This window comes from Haemaphysalis longicornis, unplaced genomic scaffold (genome assembly GCF_048455015.1).
Source record: "Haemaphysalis longicornis isolate Haplotype H1 unplaced genomic scaffold, Haemaphysalis longicornis Haplotype H1 scaffold_1, whole genome shotgun sequence".
Classification (NCBI taxonomy): Eukaryota; Metazoa; Arthropoda; class Arachnida; order Ixodida; family Ixodidae; genus Haemaphysalis; species Haemaphysalis longicornis.
The window spans coordinates 159,556,038-159,560,738 of record NW_027526203.1 but is presented as its reverse complement, the minus strand read 5'-3'; positions in this window follow the sequence as shown (position 1 = coordinate 159,560,738).

Genomic DNA, 4,701 nt, shown 5'->3' with positions numbered 1-4,701 from the left:
GGCTGCGCGCTCTCTTCAGGAGAAGTGGGGGGCTTTGTGGCGTTCTTTTTGGTGGCCTTCGATATACCACACGCCGGGGAGTTTGTTTTTTTCTCCACCATTTAGGAGTAGCCTATTTCCGGTTTTGTTGCGAAAAAGCAGGCATTGTTGCCCGCTCGCATGCGCGCGCTTAAGCTGGTAGGGCGTTTTTGAAGCAATAAACTTGTTGCCAAGTGGTCTCGTTGAAAGTGAATTATAGAGTTAGTCAATCCAACTCCGTGTGGACTCAAAACGCAAACGGCAAAACTGTACGTACAGGTTCAAGCAAAGAACAGATTCGTGCACAGCACTGAAGACTGCAGATAAACCGACAGCGGAGAAATAAACCGTGACATTGACCAGCAACAGCCAATAGGACAGCCACCACTGTAATTACGTAATTAAAGTGGTACATGATGAGGAAATTGAAGACAGCGCGGTTGGTTTTTTCCACACCTTTCACCGAGATTTGCGAGCTTACCGCTTCACGTGCATGTGTAATATTTGGCTCAGGTATTCTTGGCAGTCTAACCTACACGTTGTGCAGTTTTATTTTGCACTGCTCAAAGCGTGCTGCAGAGACCCTTTAAGCAAAAAGTGAGCAAACGAACTATGGTTTTACTGTGCAATGTATGTAACAACTTAAAATGGCCAGATGAGCTTATTGATGATTTCAAGTAATGGCCACCCCTTCCTTTTTGAAGAAAAAAAAAAAACTTATGCAAGCTCCACTAGTACCGTCACATTTCACAATTTGTAATGCAAGTGGTAGTGCAGTACATAGGGCATTTAAATACTCGTTTTCACACTTTTTGAATTTCTGGCCCTGTACACAAACTGCTGCTGCAACTTTCCCATACAAGAGGAACGACAAATAAATTGTGCAAAGCTCGTAGTATTGCATTCAAAGTATACATTCTTGCATTAAAGGGACACTGAAGTGTTGAAACAAGTTGGACTCTATAGGTAGATTACAGTGCCACGGTGATAAATGTACCACTCCTACCAGCAGCAGTTGCTTTTTAATACATAAAATGCCAAAAGCGTGAAAACGGGTATCGCCGCCTCGTACACTTTTCCGCAGTACAATTTGCGACACAAATACATATTGTGGGCAGTGAAACTGGATTGGTGGAACTTGCCTAAATTTTTCTGTAACAAACAGTAAGGCAAGTATGCTCAAATGCCTTACTGTATTTTTATATAAATGCAAAGCAAACAAATGCGCAAAGTTCTGCTGAACATTTCTTTTTTTTAAAGACTGCAGCACATCATTAAGCAGGCGCTCTCACTGCAGCGCGTGGCAAGATTTGTTCCAGCTTCGATTTCGGTGAAATGTTTTACATAGTCGCACAAGTAGAGTTGCAAGAAAAGTTATGCAAGTGAACGCAGCAGCTATTGCCCCTTCTTACAGCCGGTGCCTACTTACAGAAGTCAACCAACCGCAAAACCTGCTACCAACCTCCACACCGGGGTATTTCTATTGCAAGTATTTTCTACTCGTTCTCCTAGTTGGCAGCCTTTACTAGCTTCAATGACCTTGCGAACGGTCCCTATTCAAGATGTGCGAGGCACTCTCTTGTCCCACGTAAAAATGGCATAGACACAAGGGAGAAATTCAAGCTTTAATTATTTTTTACAAAAAAAAAAAGCATAGTTTGCCACCAAGCGAAGCTGAAACAGCCTTTATAGGTGCAATCTGCCAGTTAAACCATGAAGTCATTTTTAGTGTCCCTTTAATGATGCTGGCACAAATCAGCCAACAGTAAATTGTGATCAGTGACAACATTGAACCGAAAAAAAAAAAAACCTGGAAAAACCAGTGTTCTTGTCTGCATTCAGGCAAGATTGCAGAAATAATTTGTATGAAAAATTGATCCAGAAATGCTTAGTTTATTAGTAATTAACAACATGATTACAAAAGGGTATTTTTAGCAGTAACTCTTTTGGCCACTGCCTTCTGTATTTTCTGCAAAAAAAAAAAAAAAAAAAAAAAAAACGCTTGTTGAGCTGAGCCTGTGCGCCACAGAGAAACAGTGAACCCATTTTCGGAATGCAAGCTTTTGTGCTTTGAGAGTCCAGAAACTCTAAACTAAATCTACGCTCACTCACACATAGACCTTTTAAAAAATATGTTTATATATTGACATGGAACATTAGTGGCGTAAACTTTGGTAACGGTGAAAGCTCGACAGAAATGAGTACATCTATGACTACCATAGTGAAAATAAGTTGTGTGAAAAGAAGTTGTAACAGGTGCACATTTCTGGCCCATAACTTATTATTGTGTAAGCAATAGATGGGGCATGTGGGCGAAAATTTGCGCTGTCAATCCATAGACAGAGCGACAGAAGAACAGAGAATGAAAGAGCACGTGCACAGAGGGGTGAAAGCAGAGCCCCAAGCGGGCATTGGCATTGGCTGTGGTGGCGCTGTGTTTACCGTTTTAATACTGATTACTCTAAAAGTATTCTCGCACAGCTATTGTTGAAGGGGACAGCTTGCTTTGCACACAGTTCCAAGTTCAGCAGACCACATTCCAGATACATGTAAACTATCAGCCATAACTCCATGGGCAGTACCTTTCAGTACTGAATTACAGAAAAAAATTTCAAGAGTGGTATGAAGTATTTGTGCAGTGTTCGCATTCATGTTGAATCCTTGTTCTATGCAAAATATCACAAGTCTGCAGTGGTTTACCTGCTTCCTGATTGGTCTACCCTTTGAGCAAAATTTCTAGAAGTGCAATTGGCAGCCTGAATGCCCACCTTTTCAGTTACTGGAGTGCTGCTTGCCGTCAGTCATTCATTTATTGCACCGAATTTACGACTTTATCCTGCTTGTTGAAAACGCGCAGAAGTTCAAGTGTACTTGAGATCAATGTGCCACTTTTAAGGGACCCTACAACCCTAACATTCTTTTTCAATATCTGAAATGCTTTCAGAACATCTTTGACGAGTGCACCCAGTACTTACAACAGGGGGTCATAAAGCACCCCAACCTAAAATTACTAATCTACGTCTATCAGATACCTCGGAAACTCTCTCAGAAGATTTTCTCCCTTTCTCAGTCTGGGCATAGTTTGCGCACTTGAGTGACGTCATTCAAACATTATTGTGGCTACTGGCCGGCTTCCTTCAGTTGCAGCAATAAACGCATTCGACAGCTTCTTTAAATAAAACCGCAACAATAGCAATGCAGAAGCTGGAAGAGGCATCTACAGCGCCAAGCAAATCACACAGTGCCACTCTGTGCTGGCGATTACTGCAGCTTTCACAGTGCTTCCAGGCACGTAGGAAAGAGAGAAAGCATTCATCGAAAGTGTTGCAGAGTCCCTTTCAAGCTGTCAAACGCTTCTGTGGAACAAAACGGCTGTGGTATGGCTGGTATACACAGCTAAATTAAAAAATATCCAGAGCATAGGGCACATAAAATGAAATTCTATATAGAAATGCTGAAACGTGCAAATTGCCACCGGTCTTAACTTAAAAAGTACACAAAAAAAAGCAGGCAAGTACAGCCATGTTTTGGCATTTAGGAAAAATTACCTAACTTCTGGACCCTAGTCATAGCTACGATACAGTGTCTTTGGCAGTAGCAGGAACCTGCATATCACAAGGGCTTCTCATGTGACATTGGCTTACAAAGAAAATGTATTTCTGAAGATGAGTGTTGTGTCCGGCAGTTGGCTGGTGTTTAGTGTTAAGGGCTCCAAAAATATGGCCGATCTGCATGCGATTAGTTCTACCTGAAGGTATTCCCGTAGGCAGGATGGGCCTGGAAATGCACACCGCGACTTGATCTGGTCTTGTTGCATTACGGCTGGAAATAGAGTGGCCGCGCAAGTCCCACACCGTAGAGTCCAATGGAGCTGAAAGTTCCCCAAAATGAACAAATCTGGCTGGTGATGCATTTCTGTGCTTTTCAATGTGACAACCACCCCAGATTGAACATTTTACATTGAAAAAATTTTTCGCCCTTCACAATCACCATTTTGGCTGATGCTGCGTTGCCCTCGAAATTTTAAGAGACTGAACACGGAGAAAATCCAATGTTTGTAAGATCACCCAGGCGGTCTGGAAAGAAGCAGCCTGAGGTGGTCTTGTGTCCTTAAAGGGACACTGCAGTGAGTCTGTTGAAGTCATTTTTGTGGCTGCATTGTGCCATAATACGACTGACAAACCCATACAGCCTTAGTTTACCTGTAACTGGGGCAAAAGGACAAACACCACATGCCGTTCGTAGCCGCCACACCAACTATCACAGTGACAACACACCGGTACATAATGCATTTTCATGCTACACAAGCCTCCAAAATATTGACTTTCGCGCATTTTTTGATTATATCGACACTGTGTTTGCTCATGCTGGGGGTTGTACAGTCTGCTAAATTTACGAGTGTCGTCACAGTCGACGTCAGCATGTCAGCTGAAACAGAAGGGAAGCGGCACTATCCAATGCCGTTTCTTGTTAAAGCACAACTCTAAATCGGCTGGAAAAAGTTGAGGCACAGCCTATTACGAATGCTGGACTGTAATCTGGTAATGTAGCTGGGCAACGTTTATTACCGACTTCAGTGCCTCTTTCAGGAAAATGCTACAAGCCCCCAGGGGTGCTCATACTGGCAGCCATTTCCACGGCACCCACCAGAACAGTGGAAACAGAGAGAGGAAAGGATGACGC